At 35.7% G+C, this 24,817-nt stretch overlaps 1 pseudogene; it reads right to left on the reverse strand.

Annotated features, from left to right (window-relative positions):
• Nucleotides 1-909: 909 nt before the first annotated feature.
• LOC105034548 (guanylate kinase 1-like) lies at nt 910-2,974 on the reverse strand (annotated as a pseudogene).
• Between the last annotated feature and the right edge of the window lie 21,843 nt (nt 2,975-24,817).

Raw genomic sequence — 24,817 nt, forward strand, 5'->3', positions numbered from 1 at the left:
CTTACCCTTCCTTTTAGTTCTCACCAAAACAACACCATCTTGCTAGGTTAGTGAGAAAGACAGTCTTGAAATTTCACAAAAAATTTGTTATCATGTGATCCGCATGCAATAATACTTTATAATGGAGATAGATGGTTGGACCATATTGTAACGAATTTAATATTTTGATGGCTAATTGATACTTTTTAAATCTTTGCAATCCAAGTGTAAATTGTATAAACTTGGAGGGTTGTCTCTGTAATTTATCCAATTTTAAAATTATAATTCTTTGGTATTACCATATTGCTAATCTCACCACATTTTTTTCATGTATTTTCTATGACATTATACTGAAGTTTTAGAAATTCTTTGTCCATACACACATACATATATACATGTATAGATAGACAAATAGATTATTTTCCTTCTAAAGTAAAGATATCATGCTTTGAACTAGTGGTTCCCTAAGTTCTTCAAAGTTGATAGCTACATTGAAAAATCTAATATATAAAACAACAGCTCGTGTTGCAAATTGATAGCTTAAGAAGAAATGGCCAAGATCCAGAAATATTATATAGAACAAAGCACCAAGTGGCTAGTGTAAAAGAAATTCTAAGGTATCAAGTATGACCACTTCAAACAGCATGGATCATATGATATGCATTTTCCTATCTCCTATCTCTCAATGAAGATATTAATAAACATAGTTCTGCACTACAAAACAAGAGTGTAAAATAATGGCTATGTAAAACTTTTACTATAACAATTGAACAAATCACAATGTGCCCATTTAATTTGCAATTTGAACTCGACAACAATATTCCTTAACGTCTGCATGCAAACTCTTGTTACTTTAGGTCTTGTTGCTCCAAAATCGATAGTCAATAATGATGTATAAATCTTGACTAGGTTGATCATTTATGTTGGTTGCTAAAGTTGTTTAATCCCATCCAGACTATCTGTAAATGTGTGAATAGCAGTTATTTTCAATCCTCGTCCGGCCAGGAGTACCTCCCTTAAGCAAGGATAAGTCACGCATGAACCGAGTCCAGCTAAAAGTAGTGGGGAAAGGGGTCAGCCTCCTTCAAGAGGAATTCAACATGCAATACACTAAAAGCTCAGGAGTGGAACAGCTGACAAGCTAGGGGTTGCTGCTCCCATCTCATCACCACGTATCGTAATTTTGGATCTGTTTTCGATATGGAGTGACATAATGGGATCTGGCGATTCTTCATAGCTGTGTGATACAAAACCATATTCATTGTATTAATTTCAAAGAGCAAAATATAATTAAAAAAAATTCACAACATTGCACTTACATGCATGGTTGAGATGAAGGATCAGTGGTCTTATCCGAGTCAAATATTCGCCACATGAAAAGCAACTCCATCAGATAAACAGTTGAAGGTTGGCAAAAACATTAGCGGAAATCATGGGTGCAAATTATTGAAACGTAGGGCAACAAGCACCCTAAGATTCTCATAGCATGTTTCAGGACCATTATTCACTAAGATATGATCAAAAAGGCCTGGAGATTTTCCTTGATCAAGCTCTGCCCTGGCATTTCTCAGTCTCTTTTGGACCTGATCCTCAGTCTCTGTACCTCTACATTAAACAAGATGAGAGCATCCAGATAGATTGATTCTTGGATTAATGATTAAAAGTTTTTGATATTGGCAAAGAACAGAAAAATTAACTTAACCTTAAAGATTTTTAAAATTTTTAATATACCGTCCTCGGAGGCACTTCTCAAGCTTGTCAAATGGTGGAGGGCAGATAAAGATGAATATTGTTTCTAGGGAACCAGCCCTCTCATATCGAGCACCTTAAACATCAACGTCAAGAATACATCTCTGCAAATTGGAAAAGCTTGAAAATCAAAAGAGAAGTACATCCAGTTTGCTAGGAGAATAACCAAAAAGCAAGGAGGAGAAGCAGCAGCAAATGTAGCAGTCATTTTACATGCATGCATTCACTGTTAAGAGTAAATGTATCTGATAATATCTTCCCAGCATCTGTAACTGCTTCAACTGCTTGTTCCATAAAGTTCTCCATGAGCTGATGCAGATTCAAGTAATTTCCCATCCATTGTTTCTTTCTGTGAAGTGGTAATGAACTCCATCTATTTCCTTCTCTCTTGGAGCTCCTGTTGTGTGACTTACAGGAAACCCAATTGTTGATGGAAATTCCTTCATAAGTTTGGATATTAACATACTTTTACCCACTCCAGAAAGACCACTGAATACAATTGGCTTTGGGCCATCACCTCCGATCCCCTCTCTCAAAATTTCCCTTTCCTCCCAAGTCCTCTATTGGTCTTGACTTCTTTTGGACCCACATTGGAAAGAGATAATTTATTTTAGATGCTTATGACCCATCTTTCCTTCCTCTTCTTTACTTGGGGGGCCTTAGGGGGATGTGGATTTTCTATTTCACATGTACGCACCAGTCTGGCCCAACTCGACTCGCATGCACGATGATAGCAAAATATTTTAATTTTTTATCATATTTTATATTATTTTTTATTATTTTATTTTATTTCTTAACATATTTCTCTGATCAGTCGTTTCGCATCTCTTCGGGGTCAAACGATCAAATGATCGTTTATCCCAAATATCGTATTTTCTTTGATCGGTCACCTTCCTTCAGATCAGTCAATCGAAGAGCCTTTTGCAGGCATCTGCTCGTGGTCTATAAAAGATCATGAGTCCTAGTCCGTAAGACATCTGAGAATAATCTATTCTGTTCTGTCTCTGAGAGTTCAATGTTCTGAGAACTTTCTTTCCTTTTTTTCTAATGCTCTTTTTATTTCTATTTCCAATTTTGTTGCTGAGTATTAAAGAAGGACCGCCAACCCTCTCTGTGATTGTGCTCTAAGAGAGGGTATCTTGATCGTATCTTAGGATGAAATTCCTGATAATCATCGGTACGAATGTCGAGAATTTGCCTGATCACCTGCTTCCAGGGTTTTTTCTTCTTCTTCCACTTTGTACATTAACGAGCCAATCCAACCAGGCTCTCAGTAAGTTTAATTTCTTTTCCTTATCCTTATCATATAGTTTAGATAATCTTAAAATTTATCAAAATCATTTATTTAAATCTGTCTTCTCTTCCATAGAATACTGTTTGGAGAAGGACTCTGTTATGTAATATGTCTTGCATACAGGCGAACTCTGAACTGATTTGACATAAACCAAATGTATAAGATCCGCACTACATGCCATTTCCTTTGGTATTTGTGAATTTTCATCATGCTAATTGATAGCCTTCATGCAGTCAGTGTTCTGACGAATCGTTTTAAGATTATCAATCAGTATGATCATATTCTGTTTGTGGTGCCTTGAAGGTCAGTCATAAGATTTCCCAATCCAGACAACCTGGACCATACACCCATAAAGACAGAAAGAACACGCTGACCCAAAAAATTCCAGTGCTTGTTATAGTTGTGTTTCCTTTAGAAGACAAACCATGTGATGTGGTGCATTCAATGAAGGAAAGGCTCTATCTCACGAAATCTTTAAGCACAACCTATGTAATAAAGAAGCATTTCTACATATTGGAAAACAGAGTACATTCCAAAACCTCAAGAAACCAAATGCAGTCATCCTAAATAGGCTACGTTTTAAAGATAGTAATAAGACACCTTTTGAACTTTGGATAGGTAGATCCATAGTTAGGTTACCTCAAAATGTGAGGGTGCCTAGCTAAGGTAGATAAACTTGAATCCAAAGGAAAGAAGGTAGCACCCAAAATCTGCTAAATTAAGAGATTAGTGACACATCCAATAATACTCTTATTAAGGATACAGACATGATTTACTTTAAAAACATCTTTCCTTATGGAAACAAAATTCCTTATCCAATTTCCTATAACCTGAATCCTATCTGAGCCTCCTTATGAATTGAAAATGAGAAAAGAAATTCTAGACCTGATAGTATATGTAGACCTTCTAAATTTAGAAGAGGCACAAGGGCAAAGAAAGAGAAAGACCATGACAATTCTACACTTTCTTTGTCGAGGGTGAAGTATGTTTGACCTTTTTCGAGGTGATGTACTTTGCTAGGTGCTTCTATTTTGAAAAAAAGCCATCAACTCTAAATTCAACTTAGTTATTCAAAATCAGACTTAGATCCTAACATACCCCGCACCTAGAAGTAACCTATTATGATGCTGGGAGGTGCTGAGCCCACCTTTAAAATAAAAGAAATGAAGGGGATGTTAATGGAACTGATTGCCGCAAGGCAGAAATCATGCTACAGCATGTACAATATGAGATGTTGAAAACTAAATGATGTCAACGATGAATCTACTTATCAATTAGCTTCTGATGAAAATGGATTGTTGTTCGAGGAGTGGGGATTCTCTTTCTTTCAAGTGAAAAATTAGTACCCTGCAAACCAATCTCATGGTTGATGTGATGAAACTTTTCTGTTATATCTTCCAACTGATGTATTTGATATTATTTATTTATGAATAAAATGAGATATTTTGTTTCATCATTTACTGCATCTTATTTGTCTTAAAGATTGTGATGAACCCCATAAATTAGGATAATAATTTTAGAACTATAATGAGAACATGTCAATAAGATCTAAAATTCTAATCTAAAAATATTTTTAGTTATTGGATCATTAAATCGGATATCAATGATTTCAGTAAGACAGGCACATCCCTATGTATGCTCAATGGAGAAAAAAATTAATCTCACAATTACTTGTGTGGAAATACTAATACAATAATATCGGTGCTCATTAGAGAATGAGTTTACTGAATTGATCCATAGAAAGAATATCTTATAGAGTCTTACTTATATGTTAAAAGATGGTTCTCTAATGGGAGTAGTGCAAGTGATCCTTAGACCTAAGACCACCATGATATTTTATGCATATAGATCTATGTTTTGGTTCATATCCTAGCATGATTTTTTAAGACATGTGTGGGATATTTGGATATAGTGAAGTATGCATGGAGATTGTGAGTAGGTCAATAAGAAATCGATCATTCCTAGTAAGAGGAGATAACATCTTATGTGATCTCTGAAAGAATAATGCCCTGCAAACTCATCACATAAGTGTACAATGGGGTGTTTTCTATATTCTATCTTCCTAACTTATATATTTGATATTAATTATTAATAAAATTAGATATTTTATTTCATTATATACTACATCTTGATATTTATTTAAGATTATAATGAATTTTATAAATTAGGATAATGATTTTAGGACCATGATGAAATCATGCTAGTGAGACCTAAATCTTTAATAGCTCTAATCTAAAATATTTTCAATCATAGGATCATTAAGTTGGGCATCAATGATATCAGTAAGACTGACACATCCTATGTATGCTTGACAGAGAGGATGATTGATCTCACAATCACTTATATGGTAACACTAATATGAGGATATGGGTGCTCATTAGAAACTGAGTTCACTGAATTGACCTAACGAGAGATCATTTGATGGAGCCTTATATGCATGTCAGCTGATTGTTCTCTAGTAGAAGTAGTGAAAATGATCCTTCGACCTGAGATCATCATGGTACCTTATGTATATGAATCTATATATATTTTAGTTTTTTTCCTAGCTTGACTCTTCGAGCCTTATATGGGATGTTCTGGATATGGTGAAGTGTACATAAAGATTATGAGTAGTCAATAAGGAATCGATCACTCTTTATAAGAAGAGAGAATATTCTATATGGTCTCATAGGATGATGACTCAAGAAGTCTTTGGTAAGAGCAGGATGAATATTAAATAGAGTTTCTAATGATTCATCAGTCGAGTCATCATCATTGGATCAAGATACATATGGATAAGTATTTGAGCTTGACACGTTTCCATGCCCATAACTTATCTGAGATATTGTATGATTGAAGGATTGAATTGCATGATAACTCATCATTGAAGGATATTTTTGGTATCGCTATCAAAATTTTATGTCTTCTGGATAGTCATGACATATTGCTAAATATCAATCTTGACTTATAGATTTGCAAGAATTAAAGAGTTTAATTCAGCAATCAATTAAAAGTTCTAATTAATTGGTGCATTTGAGTTGACCTATTCTAATTGAGTTAGTTTGGTCATGAGCCTGAGTCTACCGCTGATTAGATGTAGAACCCAATGGATCACATACTGAGGGATTTGGTCATGAACTAATCTAATTAAATTTATTAAAAATTCTATGGGTTTAATTGATATGCTAGCACATGAATTAACCCATGTTTCCAATCGAGCTTAGTCCAAAGGTGTTTGAGCTAACCTAGAACCTGATGCCTTAACCTAATCTGATTAGGCTCAAACCTATAGACTCCTAGGTGCCTAACCTCTTCATATGGAAGAGTTCCATATGAAACCAACTCTTTCTAACCACCTCTATGCCATAATAAATCACACGCTCATTTATTTGAGGCACCCAAGAAGGAAGAGTTCTTTCTGGGCTACTCCTCTTAATTGCCGTACCTACTTCCCATGCCTAGTATTATTTTCAGGCACCATCAGATGGTGCATTGGGATATGTGCATAGAGAGAGAAGAGTCTTTCTGCTCTAAGGCTCTTCCTCTTCCACATAATAGTCTTTATCTAGCATGGAAACCAAAAGGGTTTTGGTCCTGTATGGAATTCTTTGCACCAAAGGATGTGATCTAATGCCCCTTCATACCTTATAAAATGGGGGTGCTCCATATGGGATTGGCATACAAAATACAAGCAAGTGAGACTTGTGTTAGGCGTGGGTTTTGAAGAGGAAAAGAATGGAAAAAAATCATAAAAGAAAGGAAAGAAAGAAAGAAAAATAAAAGAGAAAATAAGAGAGTTAAGAAAGGCAGATTGTCTACTTCTCTTAGTGATTACTATATCCAAGAGTTGGATATCTTAATCAGATCAGGGTGTATCAATCTTTTGAGAAAAGATTTTGACATGGTCAAGTGATTTTTGGAAGGCTATCAGGTTGCAGTGCTCTTCATCCTTGAGAAGGAAAGTCTACAGGATTCTTTGACATAGCATCAGATAGGGAAGGTTCATGATCGATCCTATGTCGACTATCATTGTGGACATCCATGTGGGTGTCTTGTGAAGATCATTCTAACATCTGATTATCATCTTCTGGAAGGTATAATTCTTACCTAAATGTTATGTATATTTATTTGATTGAAATCTACAAGATCTTTCTAGAATTGAGCTTCAGTTTATTTATTTTTAAGAGTTAAAAATATGTTAAAATTTTTGAAAATTGTATTTCACTATGCAACCAAAAGTCAACAGTGGTATCAGACCCATCCTTGTTAGATTTAATCAAACTATATATTATTGTTGTAATATAGATTAGATCTAATTCATATGATGCCATGTTGATTAATTGATTAAATGCATCGATTCTTAAAAATAAAATATTTTATCCATGATCAATGTTAGACTATTATTTTAGAATTTACTATTATCTAAAATGCATGCTTTAAATTGATTCATGATATATTGATGCTATTATCCATTAATTTGGGTGTTATGGACTCTTGTAAATTGGTTAAGCCTAATTAGATTAAGATTTGAATCAAAATTAATCCAAATTAGATTAAGATTGAAAATGTTGATTCTTTTGGGGAAATTCAGTGCAGGGGTAAAATGATAATTTTAAAATTTTTTCAAAATCACTATTTTACAACAGAAATTATTAATTAATCTAATTAATTAATAAGAATTTATCCTACACTAGGATCTAAATATGATATATAGCATGCATGCATTTAAATTTAAAATTTAAATTTGAACAGTAAACACTTTACTGTAATGTGTTCAAAACACAATACCTTTGTGCGGGTAGAGGATCGTCGTAATCTGATCACCGTCGAAAAAGTTTGATCATCATGATGTAGCCACACAGCGTGTCTGACCTCTGTGGATCATCCACACGAAACTCTCGGTCTGATCGACTCCTCACGAGTGCTAGCTTGTTGTAGAGCCCTTTCAATGGCCGATGCTGATCGAACTCCTTCGATCGATGTCTATCGATTCTTTGGATACTCTGGATCATCAGCAGATGTGCTTGAGAGGATGATGAAGATCTCCCTAAAATTTGGTGGGCTCACAACACTCGTAGCTCACCTTCTCACTTCCCGAACCTCAGGCTGAAACCCTGGGGAACTTACTGAAACCCTGCGCACTTTTTTTTCTTTCTTTTCTTTCTTTTTCTCTCGGAAGGATATAGACCTTCACCTCACGCACAAGGATTCCTCACACCCAGATTTTCTTCCAAAATTTTTCAATTACCCACGCCCAACTCTTCTCCTCCTTTTAAAACAACAACAAACGTCTTATCCACGTGAGAGGATAAAGATGAGTAATTGCACATTTGAATTCAAATCAAATTTTGAATTCAAATGGAAACCAATTTATCCCTATCCACTAAGGGTGTGAGAAGAGGAGGGCGTGGCTTAATTTGTACATGAGTGATTTCATGAGAAACATTTTCTCGTGTAATAAATGGGGCATTAAAAGAGGATAAGGTCAAGGCGCTAAGATTGGTTGCTCATTCAAATTCAAACTTTGTTTTGAATTTGAATGGCCAACCAATCATCCTTATCCACTCATATGGTGCATTAAAGTAGGACGTGAGGAGGGCTTTGCATGAGAAAAAATTTATGAAAATTTTCTTCTTGTGAATTCAAAAGGGCGCAGTGGAAGTGAGGTGGCGCTGGGAGAATGGGTCAAGGTGGTTTTAATATTTAAACCAACCTAACTGAACCAAATAAGTTAGGCCCAATAAGACTAATTTAAAATCAACTAAATTAGGCTTAATTAGGCTCAATAAAATCTTAATCAAATCAGGAATTGATTAAGCCCAACCTCTGATCAAATCAGGAACCAAACCATCTCGACGATTAGGTCAACTCTTAACCTAATCGGGTCAAACCCAACTGAATCCAATTCAATTGAACTTGATCCAAAAATAATTACTCAATCAAATTGAGTTAATTAGTGATCATATCACTAATTAAATCTCTCATAAATATTGAGTCTAAGTCCGATGGGTAATCGGACATCAGAATTCATCGATATGTAACCCTGATCGAAGAGTCCCAAACCAGTGGGACTCTTGACCCCGGTACCAAAATGTGTGGGACTCATGATCAGAGAATCTTGATTCTCGAACAAAGAGTCTCAGACACTTAGGACTCATAGTCCATGAGCATTAGGACTCTTCATCAGCCGTCAGATCAGATAGGAACCTCTAATGTGTGTGACCCCGCAGGTTCGAACCTAAGCCGGTAGCACGGGAATCAATTCTTGTACTAATCGAAGTGACCATCTAGCAATGGTACCCGATGATCAGATAGGTCGAATAGTCACAATCGCAACACTCAGAACCTATGTGAATATGGTTACTGTATAATTCATCCTTTTGACCTCTGTGTTTAGGATGACTCAGGGTTAAACTGTCAACCCTGATTAGATCATCCGAATCGTACTCAACTCAAACAGTCCTATGACTCCTCACAAGGACTACCCTGGTCAAAATTTTACTAAATTGAAATACGAATGTACACAGCTCCTAAACTGGAGTGGTCAATCCCATCTTGACACACACACCAATAAGTACTTGACTACACCCAGTAGCCTTCCATCACTGAATTAGAAATTCAGATAGTCCAGTGCCTAAGTGCAATAAGTTGCTTGCAAGTCACTGTGGCGGTCTCAGGTCAGAGGGATATTTATACCCATATTCCATCGGAGCAAATCTTGACAGTAGAAATAGCTCCAGAGTCAGTCACGTTCAGTGCAGATGTACCCTTACATCTCACCTGTATGCCATACCAGTGTCTCCACACTTATTGGTTAAGAGGACAACCAACCTATATGGCACACAATGACCTATGCTTGATAAACATTGTCGTCCTTGGTAACAACGTATCATTTGATCGCAAACAGATTTAAGGACTAAACGATAAATCCTCTTTTGTCGAGTCTAAATAGTCCTAAGGACTTCACCATAATGTAGGAGTTCATTAGAAGATGAAACATTTTGTGATGAAAAAATACCAAAATAATTTTTATTAATTCATAATTCATATACATATACAAAAATGAGTACAACCATCAACAGACTGATGATTGACTTTAGGACACTATTCTCAATAATCTCTCACTTGGCCTAAAGCTAATCGGTGCAGTATCTAATACCCATCTTCGACTTGTAGTCGTCGAACTCCTTCACCGCAATGGCTTTAGTGAATGGGTCGGCGTCACCTCGATCCATAATTTTTTGGATGAGATGGTAGCGGCGAAGAATATGCTTCGTCCGTTGGTGTGCCTTGGGTTCCTTCGCCTGAGCAATGGCTCCAGAGCTGTCACAGTAGAGCAGAACTGGACCAACAAGGGAGGGTGCTACTTCGAGCTCGGTGATGAATTTTTTCAGCCACACCGCTTCTTTGGCAGCATCTGATGCAGCGACATACTCTGCCTCGCAAACTGAATCAGCCACTGTGTGTTGCTTGAAACTCTTCCAGCAGATAGCCCCACCATTAAGGGTAAAAATAAATCTCGACATACTTTTGCTGTCATTGTGATCAGACTGAAAACTAGAGTCTGTAAACCCTATAAGTCTCAAGTCCGATTCACTATAAACAAGCCACTGGTCCTTAGTATTTCTTAAATACTTCAGGATGGTTTTAACAACCTTCCAGTGATTCTCTCTTGGATCAGATTGGTATCTACTCACTACCCCTAGTGAGTATGCCACATCTGATCGTGTACATGTCATGGTGTACATGATAGATTCCACTGTCGAAGCATATGGAATCCTACCCATACGCTCTCTCTTGAGGTGTTGTCGGACAATCCCTCTTCGAGAGAGAAATTTCATGGCCTATCGATAGATAGCCTTTCTTGGAATTCTCCATACTGAACATCTTCAGCATAGTATCTATGTTCGTAGACTGGGATAAACCAAGCAACCTTTTAGATTTATCCCTATAGATCCTCATCCCTAAGACGTAGGAAGCTTCTCCCAAATCCTTCATGGAGAACTGTGACGACAGTCAAATCTTTATTCCCTGTAATGCAGGGACATCATTTTCGATTAAAAGAATATCATCTACATACAATACAAAAAATACCACTACTGGACCATTAGCCCACTTATAAATGCAGGGCTCTTCTCCGTTCTTAACGAAGCCATACATCTTGATCGTCCTATCAAAATGTATGTTCCAACTCCGGGATGCCTGCTTAAGTCCATAATTGGACCTCTGTAGTCTGCACACCTTAGACTCATCTGTGGATGTGAATCCTTCAGGTTGTATCATATACACCTCTTTGTCTAACTTTTTGTTTAGGAAAGCTGTCTTCACATCCATCTGCCAGATTTCATAGTCCAGATGGGCAGCTATCGCAAGCATAATCCAAATGGATTTGAGCATTGCCACAGGAGAAAATATCTCATCATAGTCTATACTATAATATTGACGATATCTCTTGACAACCAGATGGGCTTTATAGGTTTCCACCTTTCCGTCTACGCCCCTCTTCCACTTGAAGACCCACTTACACCCTATGGGTTTTACTCCTTCGGGTGGGTCAACCAATGTCCACACATCGTTGACCTTCATGGACTCCATTTTGGATTTTATGACCTCTAGCCATTTCTCAGAGTCGGGTCTCTACATTGCATCCATGTAGGTGATCGGATCCTCATCGTTTTCATCAAGTTTGATAGGATCGTCATCCCGGACCCAAAAATCATAGTATCTGTTCAGTTGACGTGGTACTCTACTAGATCGCCTTAAGAGTGCCTGAACAATGGGCTCCAGATCTGATCTAATCAAATCCGATTCAGGTTCAGCAACTTGTGTCGATTTTTCCACCTGTCGAACTTCGTCAAGTTCGACCTTAGAGGCAACAGTCCCTTCATCAAGGAACTCTTTTTTCAAAAAGATTGCCTTAAGTCTGACAAACACCTTTTGCTTATTAGCCAGGTAGAAATAATATCCTTTGGTCTCTTTTGGGTACCCTATAAAATTACACTCGTTAGACCTAGGTCCAAGCTTGTCCGTAATTAAATGTTAAACATAAGCTGGACACCCCCAAATCCTAAGGTGCGAGAGTACTAGCTTACGTCCTATCCATATCTCATATGGTGTTTTGGTAACAGACTTATTCGAAACTCTATTTAGAAGGTAACAAGTCGATTCGAGTGCATATCCCCAGAGGGAGATCGGCAGACCAGCAAACCCAATCATGGATCGAACCATGTCCAACAAGGTCCGATTCCTCCTTTCAGATACACCATTATGCTGTGGTGTTCCAGGAGGAGTCCATTAAGAGAGAATCTCATTCTCTCCAGGATATGTCAGAAACTCATTGAAAAGGTATTCACCTCCTCGATCAGATCGAAGAGTTTTAATACACTTTCCAGTTTATTTTTCTACCTCATTTCAGAATAGTTTGAACATTTCAAACGACTCCGACTTATACTTCATTAAATAGACATACCCATACCTCGATAGGTCGTCTGTGAAGGTTATGAAGTAGAAATATCCACCTCTTGCACTTGAGTTCATAGGTCCACATACATCAGAATACACCAGACCCAAGAGTTCACTGGCTCGCTCACCTTTTCCAGTAAAAAGTAACTTGGTTATTTTACCAAGAAGACAGGACTCACAGGTTGAAAGTGATTCACAATCACCTACTTCAAGAATTCTTTCTTGAGCCAACATGTTTATCCTGTTCTTATTGATATGACCTAGCTTACAGTGCCAAAGGTAGACTTCTGACATATTATCTATTCTAGGGCATGTACTAGAGGTTTGAACCACATTAACAGGTTGTGATAGAAAGTAAATTCTATTATTAAGTTGTCCAACAAATATTGTAACACCATTCAAAATGATATTGCAAAAGTTTTCTTTTATTAAAAATTGATAACCGTACATGGCCAAAAGGCCTACCGAAATAATATTTAATAAAAAGCTTGGACAATAGTGACATTCACTCAGAATTATATTTCGAGAATTGATTACAAGGTTCATGATTCCTAATGCTAGAACTGGAACTTTGCTTCCATCTCCAACATTCAGGAACCTCTCGCCTTCATCAAATCTCCTACTGACCTGCAGACCCTGCATCGAATTGCAAATATGATAAGGGCTTCCGATATCCAATACCCAGACAGTAGTACCATAAATGGAAAAGTTGCAAGGTGTTATCATATAAGTACCTTACTTCTTCTTTGGCCTGTTCGGGTCTAGTGAGGCAATGTATAGAGGATAGTTCCTCTTCTAGTGCCCCTGCTTCTTGCAAAAGAAGTACTCCGTCTGGCTCTGGTCGGGCTTGCGCTTCTTGGTCTGACCCTGTGCAGACGTCCCAGCATGCAGTTGCACCTTCTTATTCTTCTTCTTCTTGTTCTTCTTCCCTTTCTTAAAGGATCGACGATCAGAAGAAGATCCTCCCACAACATTCACCGACTCCTTATGGAGCTGGTGGTCCTTCTCAAAGTTCTGCAGCAACCCCAACAAGCCATGGTAGTTCACTGCAGGCTTTGTCATTCAAAAATAAGTAAGGAAGGGAAGGAAGGACTTGGGCAGAGAATTAAGGATCGCATCCTTACCGAGCTGCTCGTGTAGGAAAAAACCCAGTTTACTTAGGCACTCCATTATTTTGATCATGTACAGTACATGATCAGTGACTGAGGCTTCATCCCTCATCCGAGCATTGAAAATGGCACAACTAGTTTTGTGCCTTTCAATGTCGTCAGACGTGCCAAAAGAGTCATTCAACATTTGAAGCATCTCCTGTGGCTGGACGTTCTCGAACCTGCGGCTGAACTCATCATTCATTGCCACCAGCATTATGCATCGAACGGTGGTGCGATCGTTGAGCCACTTCTGGTAAGTGTCTCGGACCATCCCTCTAGCATTCAGGGCTGGCTCCTCAGGTGCTGGATCCGTTACTACATAAAGGATCCGCTCATGCTCAAGGATGATTTTTAATTTTCGATACCAGCTATCAAAATTAGGTCCCATGAGCTTGTCATTATCTAATAATGATTGGAGCGATAGGGTAGTGGCCATAGCTGCATAAAGGAAAACCAGACCTATATTAGTACATAAATTATTAATACTAAAGCTTGAAGTTTAGTCTAAAGTTTCTCCCAGTATTTTTACGAATTGGTAGCCTCAACCTCCAATTCGAAGAATTACTTTAATTCCTTAGTGGGTACTAGAATCCACACAGACTACACACGAGCCCAACTTTGGTTGGTCAACCCATGTGCATCTATGGGTAGGTTCATAACCAGTTGTTTCTCTAAACAACTTCTAATAATTAATTTTGCTCCAGAACCTAATCAGTAGGCTTTGGCCTCCATTGAAAAGATCTGGTTAGGTCCAACCATTAACATGATTTGATTTGATGAATCGGACCAATAAATGATCAGGCCCGACTTTGGCCGGCCAACCTGACCACCATCAGAAAGACTCAAACCAAATTATCATATTATGAATGATAATTCCATTAGTCAATAAGCACCAGGCCTTTGGGCCTCCAATGATTATTAAACTAATGGACTCATTATCACTCACTTAATGGGAGGTTATGATTTAGTTATCAATATAACTTAATCATTTTTAGGGACCTAATAATTTTTGAAGATTTTATTAAAGAATCGAAGAAAAGATAAATTACCAGCCAATTTCAATCCTCCCACTGACTTCACCAAGTCAGATTAAAAATGATTTAATTAAGCCAGCATTAGGAGCACCTAAATCAGTCAAACTGACTTACCTAATGATATGGGTGAGCACTAATCACCAAGTGATCTAATCAAAACCTAATTCACCAGGTTGGCCAGGTAAGTGAGATCAGTGCTGGGGATATGCCATTAACTCGTCAGAGATCGAATCACTGCGAGTAGCTCTTGCTTAAAAACCACTGGTCAAACTGCCAAACTTATCTTAGACACCAATCAATTCATTAGTTTTAATTTGATCAACTTAGTAAATTGGGTTCCACCACGTAGCCATGAATTAAGTCCATCTTGGTCTAGTTAAAGACATGGACCCATTCAACTGCAACTATTGGAGTTGAGTCTAGAGTATCCTTGACCTAATCTAATTCAACTTTTGATTAGATTTGACCAATTACTCTAATTTAGTTCATTTCTTTAAACTAACCTTAGGTCTAACCCAATTATGGACTTAATCCATCTAACCCATTGACCCACAAGTTTATGCAATTGTCTTAGGTCTTAATTCATAATTCTAGACCTACTAGACAACACTTAATTCTTTTAATTAAGTATTTGGGCTGATAGATCAGGATTTGGCATTTCGAAAATAATTTTTAAATTTGAAAGGTTTTATTTTTTGTTCACCAAATATGTTGACTCATTTCATAAATAGATCAGCATATTTCATAAATAGCAATCCTATTGCTAATTATATAACAGAAAATAACTCAATCAAAATAAATTATGAATATTTCTTTCGCTACTTCATCTGCATGGGATATAATTGCATCGGCACCCCTATCGCCATAGGAGACCCCATCGAATGGGAAGAGAGGACCTTTAAACCCTACTTTTCTCCTATGACCGGACGGCTGTGGCAACCAACCCAATTTGATTACTTGCTACTTGGATCAAGTATATCTAAATATATCAATTTCAAAATTTAAATTTTAAATTTCAAATTTTTGATTTTGAATTTCAAATTTTAAACAAATTTCAAATTTCAAATTTTTTGAATTTTAAATTTTGAATTTCAAATTTAAAATTTTAACCAAATTTCAAATTTTAAATTTTAAATTTCAAATTTTTGAATTTTTGAATTTTGAATTTCAAATTTCAAAATTCAAATTTTAAATTTTTGAATTTTAAATTTTTGAATTTTAAATTTTAAATTTTAAATTTAAAATTTCAATCAAATTTTAAATTTAAACTTTTAGATTACAACTTAATCTACGTATGTAAATATATATATCATATCTAAGAACCCGCTCTGATACCATTTTTGGGAAAATTCAGTGCAGGGGTAAAATGATAATTTTAAAACTTTTTCAAAATCACTATTTTACAGTGAAAATTATTAATTAATCTAATAAATTAATAAAAATTTATCCTATACTAAGATCTAAATATGATATATAGCATGCATGCATTTAAATTTAAAATTCGAATTTGAACAGTAAATACTTTACTGTAATGTGTTCAAAACACAATACCTTTATGTAGGTAGAGGATCGCCGCAATTTGATCACCGTCGAGAGAGTTTGATCATCGTGATACAGTCACATAGTATATCTGATCTCTGCAGATCATCCACACGAAGCTTCCAATCTGATCGACTCCTCACGAGTGCTAGCTCGTTGTAGAGCCCTTTCGATGGTCGATGCTAATCGAACTCTTTTGATCGATGTCTGCCGATTCTTCAGACACTCTGGATCATCAACAAATGTGCTTGAGAGAATGATGAAGATCTTTCTAAAATTTGGTGGGCTCACGATACTCGTAGCTCACCTTCTCACTTCCCGAACCCCAGGCTGAAACCCTGGGGAACTTACTGAAACCCTGCGCACCTTTTTTTCTTTCTTTTCTTTCTTTTTCTCTCGAAAGGATATGGACCTTCACCTCATGCACAAGGATTCCACACACCCAGATTTTCTCTCCAAAATTTTTCAATTACCCACGCCCAACTCTTCTCCTCCTTTTAAAATAACAACAAACATCTTATCCACGTGAGAGGATAAAGATGAGTAATTGCACATTTGAATTCAAATAAAATTTTGAATTTAAATGAAAACTAATTTATCCCTATCCACTAAGGGCATGAGAAGAGGAGGGCGTGGCTTAATTTGTGCATGAGTGATTTCATGAGAAACATTTTCTCATGTAATAAATGGGACGTTAAAAGAGGATAAGGTCAAGGCACTAAGATTGGTTGCTCATTCAAATTCAAACTTTGTTTTAAATTTGAATGGCCAACCAATCATCCTTATCCACTCATATGGTGCATTAAAGTAGGGTGTGAGGAGGGCTTTGCATGAGAAAAAATTTATGAGAACTTCCTTCTCGTGAATTCAAAAGGGCACAGTGGAAGTGAGGTGGCGCAAAAAGAATGGGTCAAGGTGGTTTCAATATTTAAACCAACCTAATTGAACCAAATAAGTTAGGCCTAATAAGACTAATTTAAAACCAACTAAATTAAGCTTAATTAGGCTCAATAAAATCCTAATCAAATCAAGAATTGATTAAGCCCAACCTCTGATCAAATCAGGAACCAAACCATCTCGACGATTAGGTCAACTCTTAACCTAATCGGGTCAAACCCAACTGAACCCAATTCAATTGGACTTGATCCAAAAATAATTACTTAATCAAATTGAATTAATTAGTGATCAAATTACTAATTAAATCTCTCATAAATATTGAATCCAAATTCGATGGGTAATCGAGCATCAGAATTCATCGATATGTAACCCTGATCGAAGAGTCCCAAACCAGTGGGACTCTTGACCCCGGTACCCAAAATGTGTGGGACTTGTGATCAGAGAATCCTGATTCTTGATCACAGAGTCCCAGACACTTAGGCCTCATAGTCCATGAGCATTAGGACTCTTCATCAGCCATCAGATCAGATAGAAACCTTTAATGTGTGTGACCCCGCAGGTTCGAGCCTAAGTCGGTAGCACAGGAACCAATTCCTGTACTAATCGAAGTGACCATCTAGCAATGGTACCCGACGATCGGATAGGTTGAATAGTCACAATCGCAACACTCAGAACCTACATGAATATGGTTACTATATAATTCATCCTTTTGACCTCTATGTTTAGAACGACTCAGAGTTAAACTGTCAACCCTGATTAGATCATCCAAATCGTGCTCAACTCAAACAGTCCTGTGACTCCTCACAAGGACTACCCTGGTCAAAGTTTTGCTAAATTGAAACATGACTGTACACAGCTCCTAAACTAGAGTGGTCAATCCCATCTTGACACACACACTGACAAGTCAAGTACTTGACTACACCTGGCAGCCTTCCGTCACTGTATTAGAAATTCAGGTAGTCCAGTGCCTAAGTGCAGTGAGTTGCTTGCAAGTCACCATGGCGATCTCAGGTCGGAGAGATATTTATACCCATATTCCATCGGAGCAAATCTTGACAGTAGAAATAGCTCTGGAGTCGGTCACGTTCAGTGTAGATGTACCCTTACATCTCACCTGTATGCCATACCAGTGTCTCCACACTCATTGGTTAAGAGGACAACCAACCTATATGGCACACAATGACCTATGCTTGATAAACATTGTCATCCTTAGTAACAACGTATCATTTGATCGCGAACAGATTTAAGGACTAAACAATAAATCCTCCTTTGTCGAGTCTAAATAGTCCTAAGGACTTCACCACAACATAGGAGTTCATTAGAAGATGAAACATTTTGTGATGAAAAAATATCAAAATAATTTTTATTAATTCATAATTTATGTACATATACAAAAATGAGCACAACCGTCAACAGGCTGATGATTGGCTTTGGGACACTATTCCCAACAGATTCAAGTCAAATGTTGGCATTATAGTCCTATGAAATTGGCCCAAGAGTTGGACCAAAAATATAAATATATTCTATATAATCCTAGGGGTCATATATTTGGCATCAACATATGAATGATATTATAATTTGAATAACATGAATTTTATTGCTTGATAATTGTTATATGCATATTGCCAACTATGTATATGTTAGGATGTGCTTGAGACCAAAAAAATTCTCAATTAAAAATTATATTCAGTTATAATGACAAAATATTAAGAACATTATCCGTACCTTCTTTTATGCTAAGTCGATAGAGTATGTCAAAATCTGTAGTGAGTTTGTTGTGCTATCCACAAGGCTTGCTATGAAAATTGATACGATGTTGATTAAGTACATAATGATGTTTATGATATATTCGAGTAGTGTTACCTTATTATGCTATCCATAAGGATAGCATTATTTAAGTATGACTATATAGGAATGAAAGGTCAAACATAATCAAAACATTATAGTTTATTATGCTATCCATAAGACTATAGGTATTTTAGAGGCAAAAGTAATATTGAAAATTATATAAGATGTAATTGGTAAGAGTTATCTATCCTTGAACTCATGAATGCTTATTGTGCTATCCACAAGGTGTTTGTGAGGAATAGAGATCTCAACCTCACTTAGAAATAAGATAAAATTTCTCTTTTTCATACTTAAGGATTGATAAGTATAATAAATATCATAATAAAAGCATCAAAATATATACTAATTGATCTTTATTCCTTAAAAATTGATACTTTTACTTATATTTTGTAAAAAAGATGATCGTCAATACAAAGAGCTCGATTTGCAAGTTAAAAAGACTCAAATTGAGAGTAAATTAGACTTCAAATGGCTACTGAATGATGATCCAAATATAAGCTCGAAAAGAAGCTTGGCCCGACCCATGTGAGCTGCTCACAGCAAATAAGAATTTAAAAGAAGCTAAGTGGCTCACGCGTGCATTTAACATCGGGTCCACATGGGCTTTTAAAAATAGCTTTTGTGGTTTAAAAGGGAGCAAATAGTGGTTCAGTTTAAGTGATGCTGGCGCGTGATTTCAAGCAATTCAAATGCAAAGAAACAAACAAACAGGGTTCATATGATTTAAAGTGGCAAAGATGCACTATAAAAAAAAAAAATTTATGATAAATTTATTTACGATAAAATATTTTTTCATCACAAATAAAATTATTTATAATAAAAAATTATTTTTATCATTAATAATAAAATATTTATGATGAATTTTTTTTTCACTGTAACTAACTTATATTAATGATGAAAAAAAAATTATCATAAATATAAATTATTTGCAATGATTATTTTCATCATAAATAATAAAATATTTATTTTAATTTTAAAATTTTCAAATATTAGCAACGAAAATAGTTTCATCATAAATAATATAAGTGTTTGTGATGAAAACTCACTTTCTATTGTAAATATTTATTATTTATGATCAAAAATTTTCATCACTAATATTTGAAGAAAAATAAAAAATTTTAAAAATTTAAAAATTATAGATTATTTATGATAAAATTTTTTTATCATAAATAATGAGTATTATCGATGAAAACTAATTAGCCATCGTAAATATCTACTTATTTTTGATGAATCTTTTTTATCGTTAATATTTGAAAAAATAAAAAATTTTAAAAATTTTAAAATTATAGATTATTTATGACATAAATGTTACATCACAAATACTAGAGTCTTAATGATGAAAATAAATTTTCTATCACAAATATAAATTATTGACGATAAAAACTTTCATTGCTAATATTAAAAAAAATTTAAAAATTTAAAAATTATAGATTATTTATAATAAAAATATTACATCATAAATAATCAGAGTATTTACATTAAAAAGTTAATTTTCATCATAAAATACATGATGATTTATGATAAAAATTTTTCATCGCTAATACATGAAAAATAAAAAATTTAAAAAATTTAAAAACTATAGATTATTAGTGATGAATATTTTTTAATCATAAATCATTATGTACTTGTGACGAATATCAACTTTTCATTGCCAATACTCTAATATTTACAATGAAAACTTTTCATCGCTAATATTTAAAAAAAATTAAAAATTTAAAAATTATAGATTAATTATGATGAAAATATTATGTCATAAATAATTGGTATTTATGACAAAAATTTACTTTTCATCGCAAATACTCATCTATTTATGACAAAAATTTTCATCACTAATATTTTAAAAAAATAAAAAATTTTAAAATTCAAAAATTTTAGATTATTAGTGATGTAAAATTTTTTTCTATCATAAATAGTCAATTATTTGAGACGAAAATTTTTTCATCATCAATATTTCTAAAAAAATTTAAAAAATATAAAAATTATTTATGACAATACTTGCATCTTTAAGTTTCTTTGAATCTGTCTTATTGCTCAATTTTGCATAGCTTGTTGGTTCTATAGACTGATCAAAGGTCATAAAGTACAAAGATCTTGTATGTGTCCATGAACATAGAAAAAAGATGATATTAGATCTTTATATGTTAAAACATGATCCACAAAAAGGTTATCCAAAGATTCTCGAATGTATATCAAACTAATCCTCCTAAACATTTTTAAATAAAAGCTCTTCTAAATTTTTTAGTAATTGTATAAGTCATTTGCATGATGATGTAATTAAGTCATGCATAATAGGTGTAATGTTAATCAAGTTTAAAATTTATAATATTGATTGATCATGTCTAAATAACAAGATATCTTTTATGATAAATCATATTAATTATGGTGTTTCTATCTAAGTTACTCTAATAAGGAACGAAAGAATAGAGCATAATTAATATCATACAAAATAATAATATTTATCATAATTTTTTATAATAAATTAATATCTTTTAAAATATTTAGTGATCCATAAGTTGTTCTAAGTTTAATTAGAAGACATGAAAAGTAATTTTGAGTATTTGGTTATCTCAAAGGACCAAAGTCAGTTCCCAACCTGAGGATTCAGATTCAAAAATACTTATAATGACTTGGACTGATAAGAATTGAAATGAGTTCTACTCAAATAATCAAATACTCTTAAATTAAACTATAATTGATGCTACTAAAGCATACTTTTTATAGTATTAAATGAAACAAGTTTCAGTAATAAAAAAAATAAAACTAATAGAATATGACTCTATAGGATGGATATGTGTTGCATAACTTAGTGAAAAAAGGCTTGAAACTTACATTTAATATAAAAATAAATATGTATAAATAAATTAATATCTTTCTTAGTTTATTCTTGCTTGAGGAAGAGAGAAAATTATATTCCATGAAATTACATATCTTTTTCAAATTACAAAAACAATACCCTCTGTGCATACCCAACTACAATAAATATTATTTATCATTACCATTTATTTTAAAAAGTATCATGAATATAGATTAGAGGAAACTTGATTGAGATTCAATATATTTATTAACTAATTTTGAGCCCTTGCATTGTGTGCGGGTTCTAGATCATATAATGGATTATTTTTTAAATATATATATATAGTAAAATAATGAAAACCCAAATTCTTTTCATGAAAAATAATTAGCGATAAAGATTATTTTTTGTTACTAATAAGATAATTAATGATGAGATATTTCATTTTTGTCGTAAATTTTTTGAAAAATTGAGGTAATTTTTTTTCATCAGGAATTATTAGCGATAAAAATCTTTTTCTATCACTAATAACCTAATTAACGACACAATATTTTTCATCACAAATAAATTTTTTTTTGGTGGGAAAACTTTTTAGCGAAAAAATGAAGTAATTTTTTTGGTGAAAATTTTTAGCGATGAAAATTATTTTTCATTGTTAATAGTGTTATTAACGATAAAATATTCATTTTCATCACAAATAATTTTTTTTGGTGAGAAATATTTTTTATCGAGAAAATTTTTTCTAAATTATTAGCGATAAAAATTCATTATTAGCGACGAAAATTTTTATCGCTAATAGTTCACATCCCATCACGTCTCTTCGTGCAAAACCCTTCTTCTTCCCCCTGTTTCATGTGAAATCCCCCCTCCCCCTCTCTGCTCTCCCCCCTCTCCCCTCTATCACTTCCCGCCACCGCATCCGTCGTCCACATCCATTCGCCGCCGTCTACATCCATCCGCCGCCACCGTCGATCTAGTCTCAGTCTGTTGACATCATTCGATATGGTCTCAATCCTTCCAGCTCGATCTCAGTCCGCTGCCGTTTGTGTCCATCCACCGTCTACCATCGCCGTCCATCACGTTCGCATCCGTCCGTCATCCACCGTCCCATCGCTTCCCGTCCATCACCGTCCATCGTCGAAGGTAATGATTTCAAGACTTTTTTTTTCTTTTTTTTTGGTGTTTTCTCGGACCATCGGGGGGTCGGAGAGTGGTCGGCCAATGGCAATGGAGACGAGGCCGGTGGCGACTGAGACCAGGCCGGCGGGGATGGGGTTTAGGGCCGAAGATGGGGGTCGGGGAGGGTTTGGGGTGGGATGTGGCCGGTGGGGGATGGGCCAGGGAGGGGGTGGCTGGCGGCCTTGTCTCCATCGCTAGGGAGGGTGTCGGTCGGTGGAGATAGGGCCGGGGAGGGGTCGGTCGGCGGTCAGGGGAGACAAGGCTGGGGAGGGGGCGGCGGGGAGGGAGGAAGGGAAGAGAGAAAGGAGGGGGAAAAAGAAAAAAAGGAAAGGAAAAACAAGAAAGAAAAAAAAGAGAAAAAAGAAAAAAGGAAAAAAGGAAAAAAGGAAAAAAGAAAAAAAAAGAAAAAAAAGAAAAAGAGAAGACAGGGCTGGGGAGGGGGCGGCCGACGATGATGGAGATGGGGCTGGGGTGGGTGTCAGCCGGCAGAGATGGGGCCAGGGAGGGGGCGGCCGGCAGCCAGGGGAGACGGGGCCAGGGAGGGGGCCTGCTGGCGATCGAAGGACACGGGGCTGGGGAGGGGGTGGCCGGTGGCCGGGGGAAATGAGGTCGGGGAGGGTGTCGGCCGACGGAGATGAGGCCAGGGAGGGGGCGACCAACGGTCAGGGGAGATGGGGCCGGGGAGGGGGCCTACTGACGGTCAAAGGAGATGGGGCCAGGGACAGGACCACTGGCGGTCGGGGGAGATGGGGCTAAGGAGAGTGTCGGTCGGTGGAGATGAGGTCGGGGAGGGGGCAAGCAGGGGAGATGGGGCCGGGGAGGGTGTCGACCAACGGAGATGAGGTCAGGGAGGGGGCCTACCGACGATCAAAGGAGATGGGGTCGGAGAGGGTGTCGGCCAGTGAAGACCGGGCCAGGGAGGGGGCGGTCGGGGGAGATAGTGCTGGGGAGGGGGCGGTCGGGGGAGATGGGGTCGGAGAAATTATTTGATTAATTATTTAATTAATTATATTTATTGCATAAATTTTTTAGTGTTACTACTAAAATTATTTAATTATTTGATTAATTATTTTTTGTTTCACTAACACAATGCACATTACTGTTACTTATTACAATTTAATTATTTTATGTGCTATTTTGTATACTTTTGTTTATTATAATTAAATATAAAAAGTATTTCTATTTTAGAGAAAATTCTATTGAAATTTTTGATGAAAATATTTCAATGAAGAGTTATTCTTTTTTGATAAATTAGAAATCTATCTTCGAATGTATGTTCAGAGATGGTAGTTAAATTGTATTGAGCCGTAGATTCTCATTCAAAAGTCGATCTTCATCGAGATCGACTCTTGGATGTCCCGTATTCGAACTTTTAAAAAAAATAATAATCTTATTGTTGTTAATAGTTGATATTTTATTTTATTATGTGGTATTCAGTAGTTATTTGTCCATTGTTCTTTCGGTATATGGTGGATAGGGTGCATACGCACCATATTCACATCGTATACTTGGAGAACCGTGGAGAGATGCTGTCAAAAATTTTTACAATAATGAGATAAAATATCCATTAATAACAATAATACGATTATTACTTTTCTGAAAGGGATAGGGCCACACCTGTTAGTAATGATTTGAAATGGATAGGATCATGCATTTTTACTTTATTAAATTGATGGAAGGATATTTTCTGTATTACTGTTCAGTCTATATTTTTTAATATGTGTTGTTTTGTATAAAAAGATCCGTGTCTAGATCCGAATCAAGATTTTGGTTGGAATTCAGATCGTGATTCAATCCAAAATTCAGATCAGGATCCAGTTCGGATGAATACCACTGAATCTTTTTTTTGTTGTTAATAATTTTTTGTTTGTTGTTAGATAGATATCAACAAAAGTTGGATGAATGCTGGAGGTAT

Source organism: Elaeis guineensis, chromosome 15, assembly GCF_000442705.2.
Source record: "Elaeis guineensis isolate ETL-2024a chromosome 15, EG11, whole genome shotgun sequence".
NCBI classification, from domain to species: domain Eukaryota; kingdom Viridiplantae; phylum Streptophyta; class Magnoliopsida; order Arecales; family Arecaceae; genus Elaeis; species Elaeis guineensis.